At 42.5% G+C, this 12,044-nt stretch overlaps 1 pseudogene; it reads left to right on the forward strand.

Annotated features, from left to right (window-relative positions):
- Positions 1–6,274: 6,274 nt before the first annotated feature.
- Positions 6,275–7,747, forward strand: LOC104660718 (annotated as a pseudogene).
- Positions 7,748–12,044: the final 4,297 nt, after the last annotated feature.

The raw sequence follows: 12,044 nt of genomic DNA on the forward strand, positions 1-12,044 counted from the left end.
CGGAGTGGCTCATACCTATAATCCCAGCACTTTTTTGGGAGGCTGAGGCGGGTGGATCACTTGAGATCAGGAGCTCGAGACCAGCCTGGCCAACATGGTGAAACCCGTCTCTACTAAAAATACAAAAATTAGCTGGACGTGGTGGCACATTCCTGTAATCCCAGCTACTTGGGAGGCTGAGGCAGGAGAATCGCGTGAACCCAGGAGGCGGAGGTTGCAGTGAGCCAAGATTGTGCCGCTGCACTCCAGCCTGGGTGACAGAGCGAGACTCCAAAAAAAAAAAAAAAAAGAAAAAGAAAACACAAAACAAAACTCTGCTCCCCGAATGCTCAGGGAGATTGATTTGAGTAATAATGAAACTCCCGTCTCCCGCACAGCTGGCTCTGCGTGAATTACTTTCTCTATTGCAATTCCCCTGTCTTGATAAATCGACTCTGTCTAGGCAGCGGGCAAGGTGAAACCCTTGGGCGGTTACACTAGTGGCATATCATGGAATCTCTGTGTTCAAGATTCCTCGTTACACAATAGACAGGGTTAATGCTGTCTACTCTGTCTAAGTCCCTGGGACACGGAATCGTCAACTATTGAACGTGTGTGATGGTCCTACGCATGTATGAGGTATTAATTCTTTGGTTTCTGGACTGAGTTTTCCCTTGTTCCTTGACTTCCTCAAAGCTGCCTGTGTCTGCTGCCTCTCCTAACCTCATAGTTCTTAGGCTTTTCCCTTCCTGTTCTGCAAAGAGACTTTAGGCAACCCACAGATGTTTTGGAAAACAAGTGTCCTCTAATTAGGCTCTTTTATTTTTTCTTCCAAAAAAGACAGACTCAAAGTGCAGCTATCCCAGAGAAAAGGGAAAGTGGTGCCTGAACTTCCCACCCAGACCCAGATGACTTGATGCCCTTGTCCCAAAACTTGGAATGGGGGGTGCTAGAGGGGGAAAATAGAAGGAGTGATGTGGGGGTGGGAGCCATTTCTCAGCTCAAACCCCTCCAACAGCCTGCCATCTCACTCAGATTAAAGGCCAGATTCCTTACAATGGCCTCCAAGGACCTGCACAATGATATCCATGTCACCTCTCTGTCCTTATTTCCTGTTTTTTCCCCGTTCATTCTGTTCCCGCTACACTGGCTGCTCCGACAACAGACCTGGCTTACTTTTCACGCAGGGCTTTTCCACTGGTGTTTCTGCTGCTGGGAGTGCTCTTCTCCCCATAGCCGCATGGTTTGATTCTTCATGTCTTTCAGGTCTTTGGCAAAACGTCACCTCCTCAGGAAAGACTTCTCTGTGACCATCCTATTTAAAATTGCAGGCCGGACGTGATGGCTCACGCCTGTAATCCCAGCACTTTGTGAGGCTGAGGTGGGTGGATCACCTGAGATGAGGAGTTTGAGACCAGCCTGATCAACACGGAGAAACCCTGTCTCTACTAAAAATACAAAATTACTCAAATGTCCATCAATGATAGACTGGATTAAGAAAATGTGGCACATATACACCATGGAATACTATCCAGCCATAAAAAAGGATGAGTTCATGTCCTTTGCAGGAACACGGATGAAGCTGGAAACCATCATTCTCAGCAAACTATCGCAAGGACAGAAAACCAAACACCACATGTTCTCACTCATAGGTGGGAATTGAACAATGAGAACACTTGGACACAGGGTGGGGAATATCACACACTGGGGCCTATTAGGGGGTCGGGTACTGGGGGAGGGATAGCATTAGGAGAAATACCTAATGTAAATGATGAGTTGATGGGTACAGCAAACCAACATAGCACATGTATACCTATGTATCAAACCTGCACATTGTGCACATGTACCCTAGAACTTAAAGTATAATAAAAATAAATAAATAAAAATAAAAATACAAAACTAACCAGGCGTGGTGGTGCATGCCTGTAATCCCAGCTACTTAGGAGGCCGAGGCAGAAGAATTGCTTGAACCCGGGAGGCGGAGGTTGCAGTGAGCTGAGATCACACCATTGCACTGCAGCCTGGGCAACAAGAGCAAAACTCCGTTTCAAATAATACAAATAAATAAAATTAAAAATAAAATAAAATTGCAACCTCCTTCCTCTTTCCCCTGACACTCCCTATCCTCCTTCCCTTGCTTATTTTTCTCCCTAGCATTTGCCAACATCTTTCATGTTAAATATGTGATGTATTTGTTCATCATGCCACTAGAATGGAAGTTCCACAAGGGCATGGGGTTTTTGTCTATTTTGATTACTGCTGTGTCTTCAGAGTTTAAAACAGCTCCTGGAACCAAATACATGCTCAGAAAATATCTGTTGAATGAATGAATTAGTAGAAGAGTGAATAGTGCCTTTCCTTCCATTTCCTCAACAATAAGATCTGTGTGAATGATCGCATGCCAGTGTGTGAATGTGATAGACAGCCCTAGGAGAAAGGTCATGTTTAATCCCAAATTAGTAGAGAAAGGGAAAGCAAAGCCTCCAGAAATCTGTGAATTACCCAAAGCAGTTCAGATGAATGGAAGGAATTATAGGACAGTGAGTTAGAGACCAGGATTAAAGTCAATCTTTGCCATTAAACGTTTGGGCAAGTTATTTAACCTCTTTGGGCTTCAGTTGTATCATCTGTAAAATGGGGGCAGTGGAAGAAATAATCATCAAGAAAAAGTATACAGTGCTTTATAACTAAAAAAAAAATGTCTTTCACATGTATTATTTTAACCAGTATAACCAGTTTGTTAGCTTACTCTAAAAGTAACCCCTTTCTCGATTTGTTTCTTGCTACAAAATTACCCATTTACCTGTTTGCTTTTGAATTCCAAAGGCTAATCTTGAAACAATCCAGGCATGAAGTGGAACTGGCAGTTGCAATTTTCCTCCTTCCAAGAAGAAATTGGTACACAGCTAATCCATAACCTGACCTCCAACGAGATGATGCCAACCAGGCCTCTGGATGGTCAATTACTCAAGCTAGCCATCAGAAAACGACAAGCAGACCTGGAGCCTATGCACATCTTTCCCTTAAAACCCCTTGAGCCAGCCTGAGAATTTGAGCTGACTTTTTGACACTTGAGTGTGGCCATCTCCCAAGCTGCTAGCGCTTGAATAAACCTGCTTTCCTTCCATCAAACCTTGCTTCTTGTGTGTCTGGCTTTTCAAGCAGCAAGCAGCTGAACCTGAGTCTGGTTACATTATCTCTGATTCCTGTGAGGTAGCTAGAGCAGGTAGGTAGATGTGAGACAACAAAAAACCTTTTCTTAGTTATTCCTGCTTGTAACTCCTCATAAGACCCTTAGGAGGATGGATCCCACACAAGGAGAATACTTTGTTTTCTAAGCAAGTAATGGGGGACAAATTTGGACTTGTAGGAGGGTTAAATGGCTTTATGTAAGAATCAGCAGAGACACTAAGGACTAGGCAAGATCTGGCAGCAGAAAGCAGGAGAAGCAAAAGATGGGAGGTGGCAGAGCCCTGCGAGGAGAGGTCAGGAAGAGGCATTCTTGTGGCAAAATGAGCAAGAGGGGCCTGAAAGAGAGAAATAGTAAGAGAAATGGAGCTTGTTCTGTGGGGCATGATGTAAGCACTTTCTACACCTATCTCAGAAAATCCAGGTGGTTTCTGATGCTTTGGCCCAAATGAATGATCTCAGGAGCACAGAAATAGGTGTCGACTCCTGTGTGGAGGCTGCCAGAGGGGAGGGGACAGCCAATGTCTTGGACACATAATGGAGAAAGGAGAGCGAATGCTTTGTTGGAGTAGGGCTCCGGCCCTGAAAGAGAGGCTACTGTGGGCGGCCCCACTTGTTCCTTGACTAACTTCTTAAGGATATGGTATTGCCTATTGCCCCCCAGGTATCACATAAAGGATCTTATTTGTTATTTTAATTTTTCATCAGTTTGTTATAATTAGACACTCTATTTCCTTGAGCTTAGTGATTACTTTAAGCAGGAAAGCCTTCCTTGGCTTGATAAAATGGTCATCATGTTAAAACTCGTTAGGGTTAGAATGGAAGAAATCTAGAGCCTTTGCTCAGTACTTTGACTTAGCAATTCAGTTTTTGAGTTTGTACACCTAGGTAAATGAAAAGCGCCTTTAATTCACTTTTGGATAATTAGCACAAAGAGAAAATGACTTTGCATGTCATAATGTGGCATGGTTCAAACTGAGCAAATGAGAACAAAAGTCAGCACTTCCATAGTTGTACGCACTTGCAAGAAATAATTTTCATTTAATTTAAAGTGATAAATCTGGGTAATTACATGATGATTATTCATAAAACGATTAATCAAACTCATATACATTTTGTAGCATCTCATGCATTACTGCAATTGGAGTATTTTAGAAAAATATATTGTTTGAATTTTAAAATAGCACTCCATTGTATCTCAGCAAAAATGGAAAAATGTATCTTGGCTAGTTCTATTTAGTCAATTATTATAATGGAAGGCATTAGATAGTATCCAAGAAAAACAATTATAAATAATATAATGTATACCTGCTTCCAGTATGTACTCCCTTATAAACATCCAATGTAATTAAAATATAAATTGGATCTAGAATGGGCATAAAAATCCCTTTAAAAGTACAAGTTTGTCAGGAAGAGATAAAGAACAACAGAAGAATCCTTTCTCCAGTTTCCTTATTTTGTTAAATTCATACATAAGCAGCTTCTTGAGGGTATCTCATGCTTTTACTAGCCATTATTCAGACAAATTTACTCAGACATTTTCCATCTGAGACAGTAAGGTATAAATAAAACCAAAATGAAGAGGGCAAAGTTTGGAGGTGATTTAAAAAGCTGGATGTGTTCTTTTTGTTTGCTTCTTTTCTTTTTTTTTTTTTTTTTTTAATTGAGATGGAGTTTAGTTTCACTGTTGCTGCCCAGGCTGGAGTGCAATGGCGCAATCTCGGCTCATTGCAACCTCTGCCTCCTGGGTTCAAGCGATTCTCCTCCCTCAGCCTCCCGAGTAGCTGGGATTACAGGCACCCACCACCATGCCCAGCTAATTTCTGTATTTATTTAGTAGAGACAGGGTTTCGCCATGTTGGCCGGGCTGGTCTTTAACTCCTGACCTCAGGTGTTGGGATTACAGGCGTGAGCCACCGCGCCCGGCCAAAGCTGAATGTGTTCTGAACAGTGGAACATGGTGCCTCAGTCTAGTATGTTTGGAGGAATCCACAGATTGGCTTTTAGACACTAAGCTTCACTATGCTCAGCTTCATTAAATAAAGTGAATTATCATGTGGACCAGGGGGCACCTTTGAAAAGATTCCTTTCTCAGTAGCTTAGAAGCATTCATTTGCATCCCTTGGATTACCTATATTCTCTTTCAGCACAGCAATTTCCAGCTCACTTTAACAAGTCATTTCATCCTTGGGTAAAAGTGGATTTCCAGATATATTGGGCACTTTTGATCCCTGTTGGCTCAGAGGCCTTCTTTGAAGATCACTGTCAGTGAAAACATTTTTCTGAGGATGACAACAATCCGGAGAATGGCAGGTAACTCTTAGAGCTGGTGTAATAAGCAGTTCATAGTTCCAGAGCATTTCCAGATGGGTCGGCAGTCAAGATTAAATGAGCATTTTGAGAATTGATAAAAATGAAAAGTTAATTAATGTCATTACCTTGTTGATGAACATTTAGGTTTCTTGCAGTTTTTTGAATTACAAATAATGTTGCAATGATACTTGTATATATGTTTCCCTGAGCCTACGTACAAGATTTTCTCTAGAATATATTCCCATAAGTAGAATTGCTGGGTCAAAGGGTATATACATCTTCAATTTTACTAGATATTATCACGTTGCTCCCTAAGTGCCTATACAATTTAACACTTCTATCAGCAGGACATGACAGTTTCTGTTACCCTACATCCTTGGCAAAACGTGGTATTATCTGAATTTTTAGCTTTTGTCCATCCAATGGGGGAAAATGATATTTTATTACTGTTTTAATTTGCATTTCTCTGATGAATAGTCATATCGGACATCTTTTTCTTGTTGGCTTTTCAAGCTTCCTTTTTATGAGTTACCAATTCACATTCTGCGGGCTTCTTTTCCCCCCGTTCATTTGTAGGAGCTTCTTAAAAATACTCTTTTTAAGTTTTATGTGTTGTAAATAGCATCTCCTACTCCACAGAGTTATTTTTCACTTTATTTTTTCATGCCTTTTATAGTCCAGAAGTATGTAACTTTAGTATAGTTGAATTTATTGACCTTTTCCTTTAGAGTTTGTGCCTTTTATATTTTAAGAAATCCTGACTGAGCAGGAACCCACATTCAGGAACAGAGCCCTTTACTCCTCCCTCAGAATGAATGGAGACCAGAAATCAGATGTTTATGCCCAAGGAAAGCAGGATTTCGTTCAGCACTTCTCCCAGATCGTTAGGGTGCTGACTGAGGATGAGATGGGGTACTCAGAGGCAGGAGATGCTATTGCCCGGCTCAAGGAGGTCCTGGAATACAATGCCATTGGAGGCAAGTATCACCAGGGTTTGACGGTGCTAGTAGCATCCCGGGAACTGGTGGAGCCGAGGAAACAGGATGCTGATAGTCTCCAGTGGGCCCTGACCATGGGCTAGTTTGTGGAACTGCTGCAAGCTTTCTTCCTGGTGGCAGATGACATCATGGATTCATCCCTCTCCCCCCAGGGACAGATCTGGTGGTATCAGAAGCCTGGCATGGGTTTGGATGCCATCAATGATGCTATGCTTCTGGAAGCATGTATCTACCACCTGCTGAAGCTCTATTGCCCGGAGCAGCCCTATTTTTTCTTTTCTTTCTTTTCCTTTCTTTATTTTATTTTATTTTATTTTTTTTTGAGACAGAGTTTCGCTCTTGTTGCCCAGGTTAGAGTGCAATGGTGCGATCTCGGCTCACCACAACCTCTGCCTCCCAGGTTCAAGTGATTCTCCTGTCTCAGCCTCCCAAGTAGCTCTGATTACAGGCATGTGCCGCCATGCATAGCTGATTTCGTATTTTTAGTAGAGGCGGAGTTTCTCCATGTTGGTCAAGCTGGTCTTGAACTCCCAACCTCAGATGATCCACCCGCCTCAGTTTTCCAAAGTGCTGGGATTACAGGCATGAGCCACTGCGCCTGGCCTGGAGCAGCCCTATTACCTGGACCTAATCAAGCTCTTCCTGCAGAGTTCCTATCAGACTGATATTGGGCAGACCCTGGACCTCATCACAGCACCTCAGGGCAATGTGGGTCTTGGCAGATTCACTGAAAAGAGGTACAAATCTATTGTCAAGTACAAGGCAGCTTTCTACTCCTACCTTCCTGTAGCTGCAGCCATATACATGGCAGGAATTGATGGCGAGAAGAACCATGCCAATGCCAAGAAGATTCTGCTGGACATGGGAGAGTTCCTTCCGATTCAGGATGATTACCTTGACCTCTTCGGGGACCCCAGTGTGACCAGCAAAGTTGGCGCTGACGTCCAGGACAACAAATGCAGCTGGCTGGTGGTTCAGCGTCTGCAACAGGCCACTCCACCAGATCCTGAAGAAGAATTACGGGCGGAAGGAGGCCAAGAAGGTGGCCCAGGTGAAGGCACTATATGAGGAGCTGGATCTGCCGGCCGTGTTCTTGCAATATGAGGAAGACAGTTACAGCCACATTATGGGTCTCACTGAACAGTACACAGCACCCCTGACCCCAGCCATCTTTCTGGGGCTGGTGCGCAAAATCTATAAGCAGAAAAAGTAACCTAGAGACTGCAAGGGCGGGGAGAGGAGGCTCTCAATAAATTATTGTGTAACCTAAAAAAAAAAAAAGAAAAAGAAAAGAAAAGAAATCCTTCCCTGCACCACAGTCATAAATATATTTTTCTAAATTTGGTTCAAAAATTTGTAAAAGTTTGTTTTTTATAATTGGAATTTATTTTTATTGATTGTATCAGTTCTCTATTGCTGCATAACAAATTAACACACACTTTACATCTTATGACAGCATACATTTTTCAGATCACTTTTTCCATAGGTCAGGAGTCTGGCACAACGACATAGCTGAGTTTTCTGTTGAGGAGCTTACAAGATTGAAATCAAGTTGTTGTCTGTCTGCATGCCCATCTGGGACTAGAAGTCCTCTTCCAAACTAACATGATTGTGGTAGGATTTGGTTCTTTTAGCTGTATGACTAAAGTCCCCGTTTCCTTGCCAGCTGTTAGCCAGAGGTTCCTCTTGGCTTCTAGAGGCCATCCACCTTCCCTTCCATGTGGCCTCCTCCATCTTCAAAGCCAGCAATGAAGAACCTGCCTTCTGTTGAATCCCTCTTATGCTTCAAATCTCTCTGTGAGTCTCTTCTCTAAGAAAAGTCCCAGCTTTCTAAAGGGCTCACCTAATTTGGTCAAGTTGACCCAGGATAATCACCCTGTCTTAAGGCCAGGTGATTCAGGATCTTAATCACATCGGCAAAACTCCTTCACAGCACCACCTAGATTAGTGTTTGACTGAATAATTGGCTGAAAATGTGTGTATTCCATGGGCCTAGAATCTTGGAAGCCATCTTAGAATTCTGCCTACCACACGGTGGAGGGTAGTGATCCATATTTTTAATGCGTGGATCATTATGTTATTTTCATTTTAGAAAATTTAAATCACATACGAAAGCAGAGACAATAGTTTCATAGTTTCATAAACTCTCATGTTCCCAGCATCCATCTTCTGCGATTCCACATGGCCAATCTATGTCCCAACTCCCTTCTCCCCACACCCTAGGTAATTTTGCAGCGGATCTAAGACATACTGATTCATCTGTAAATGCTTTCATATGTATATTCAAAGACAGGACCTCTTTTCTTTCTACCTGGAAGTAGCCAGACTCAAGTTTAAGGGCATAGTCCTCCACTGCTAAGTCTGCCCAAGATTTCTGATACCAACTGTAAGTTGGGGTGGGGCCGGGGGGGTGTCCCAAAACTAACATGGTTGTGGTAGGATTTGGTTCTTTTAGCTGTATGACTAAAGTCCCTGTTTCCTTGCCAGCTGTTAGCCAGAGGCTCCTCTTGGCTTCTCAGTTTTAATAATTTGCTAGAAAGACTCAGAATTCATCAAAACCCAATATACTCACAGCCATGTTTATTACAGGCAAAGAATGCAAATTATAAGAGACACATGGGGAAGAATCCTCCATTGGGAGTGTTCCAAATATGAAGCTGCTGTGTCATCAGGGATGTGTTAACCTTCTGGCATAGATATTTGGCAATACATGCATGGAATATTGCCAACCCAGGAAGCTTGCATAAGTTTTGGTGTCCAGAGTTTTTGCCAGGTTCATTATGTAGGGATGGTTGGTAGAATTATTACCCATGTGGTTGAACTCAAGCTCCAGTCACACTCTACTCCCACAGGGCAGGCTGATATCATGTGGCTCAAAGCCCCAACCTTCTAATTACGTGATTGGTCTTTCTGGTAAGGCCAGCCTCCACCCTGAGCCATCTATTAGCTTAAACTATCAGGTGGGGTCTGAGGGGTCCACCATGACTAACCAACACGCTCCTATCACTTGAGAAATTTCAAGGGTTTAGAGGTTACCTCCCAGGAACTGAGGATAAAGGCCAAATTCCTTTGTTTTTCTTCTCTCTTTATTCCTTCATTCCTTCAGAACCACAATATCATTATCACACTTAAAAAAATTAAACAATTCAAATTTTCATTAAATATCCAATGTTCTATTTTTTCCCATTGGCTCATTAATAAAACCAGTTTTTATCTTCAAATTAATATCCTAACAAGCTTCACACATTGTACTTCGTTAATATGAATCTTAAGTTTCTTTTAGTTTATAGGTTTCCTTTCCCTTTTTGTCCCCTTGCAATTTATTTGTGGAAGAAAGTGAGTCATTTGTTCTATAGAGTCTATCACATTCTGAATTTGCATAAATTACATAACTATACAATTCACCCACATACTGTTTACACTTAACATATTCGAATTAACTTAGCTAGAGCAGACAGTTCAAACACACCTTGTGGTACAGATATCCTAGGCACAATTCTAGAAACGCTTGTGAAGCATTTAGCGAACAACTTGGTGACTTGGGAAGCTCTGGAATATCTGTTCTAGTCCATCTCGATCCATCCTCCAAGCTTTGCTGCGTGTTACTTTGAATTAATGTATACTCCAGTGCACGGAGGGTCCAAGGACTTCAAGGCCTATTTCTTTTTTTATTTTTTTTGAGACGGAGTCTCGCTCTGTCATCCGGGCTGGAGTGCAGTGGCGCGATCTCAGCTCACTGTAACTTCCGCCTCCTGAGTTCAAGCGATTCTTCTGCCTCAGCCTCCCAAGTAGCTAGGACTATAGGCACATGTCACCACACCCGGCTAATTTTTTTTTGTATTTAGTAGAGACGGAGTTTCACCATATTGGCCAGGCTGGTCTCGAACTCCTGACCTTGTGATCTGCCCACCTCGGCCTCCCAAAGTACTGGGATTACAGGCGTGAGCCACTGCACCCGGCCATCAAGGCCTATTTCTACATGACAGACACTTCATAGAGGCCTGTTACTGCAGTGCTGCCAAGGGGATTTTTAAGAATGAAGCAAACTGGCATGTCTGTCTGTGACTTGGAACTGCTTGTAACCTCTGCCCATAAAGAAATGAAGATTTGACCAATGAGAGCTTTGGTCAAATCTTTGGGTCCACCTGTATGAACTCTGGAAAAACAAAACTGGAACTCTGGTTGGATTGGAAAGCTGGCTTTCTGGGCCCTGATGACCTTCGTCAGGATGTCACAGATTTACAGAATGCAACTGTAAAAAGCCCAACTAAATAAAACTGTCTCTGTCTCAAAAACAGGCATATCTTTTTAAAAAGGTCTTCGAGAAGTATTTCAAGTGCTGAAATGGATGTGAGCTATCTAATTCTCTTCCACCATAAAGGCATTGGAATTATGTCTTCCTATAATATGACATGCCATGAACAGTATCATTCTATCCAGTGCAGTTAATGGTAATGTTGAAAACTGAGCCCCAAATAAGTGCCTTTAAAAATCCTATCGCAATTGTCTTGCAGTTGACGAATCTATAAAAGCCCTTTCTCTAAGAGAGTTTCGTTGTCATGTTTAGAGGAGAAATTGGCCCCTCACGATGAGTATGCATTAGGTGTTCCTAATGGATTTTCAAAGAGACAAGGCTAGTTCTCTCAGTTGTGTCCTTAGTCCAGGTTTCTGTCCTGTTAAACACAGTGTGAGGATGGGACAGATGCCATGACCATTCCATGAATCATTTTGTAACCAGAAGGAGCCCTTGGACTATGGGACTCCATGAGGTGCTCTGACCAAATGCCAAGGTGGATTTCAAACATAGGTTTACAGACTGATTTACCACAGTGTTGGAACTCAGAAAAAAACATGGTCCTATCCCCCGAACCTAGAACTCTGTCCATCCTGAGATTTGTCCCTCCACCACATGTTCAGTGATTTAGCTATGAAGCCCAAAGGAACCAAGCAAGTTCCTTTTTAAATTTAATTTAATTTTTTATTTAATTCAATTAATTAATTAATTAATTTTTGAGACTGAGTCTCGCTCTGTTTCCCAGGCTGGAGTGCAGTGGCACGATCTTGGCTCACTGCAACCTCTGCCTCCTGGATTCAAGCGATTCTCCTGCCTCAGTCTCCTGAGTAGCTGGGATTACAGGTGTGCACCACAACACCCGGCCAATTTTTGTATTTTTAGTAGAGACGGGGTTTCACCATGTTGGCTAGGCTGGTCTTGAATTCCTGACCTCAGATAATCTACCCACCTTGACCTCCCAAAGTGCTGGAATTACAGGCATGAACCATCATGCCCAACCTTTTTTTTTTTTTTTTTTAAGACAGCAAGTTTTCGTTCTTTCTTTTTTTCTTTTCTTTTCTTTCTTTCTTTTTTTTTTTTTTTTGAGATGGGTTCTATTTCTGTCACCCAGTCTGGAGTGCAGTGGCATGATCATGGCTCACTGCAGCCTCGCATCCCAGGCTCAAGTGATTCTCCACGTCCTGAGTAGGTAGGACCACAGGCGTGCACCACTATACCTGGCTAATTTTTGCATTTTTAGTAGAGATGGTGTTTTGCCATGTTGCCTAGGC

The sequence above is a fragment of the Rhinopithecus roxellana genome, chromosome 7 (genome assembly GCF_007565055.1).
Source record: "Rhinopithecus roxellana isolate Shanxi Qingling chromosome 7, ASM756505v1, whole genome shotgun sequence".
Classification (NCBI taxonomy): Eukaryota; Metazoa; Chordata; class Mammalia; order Primates; family Cercopithecidae; genus Rhinopithecus; species Rhinopithecus roxellana.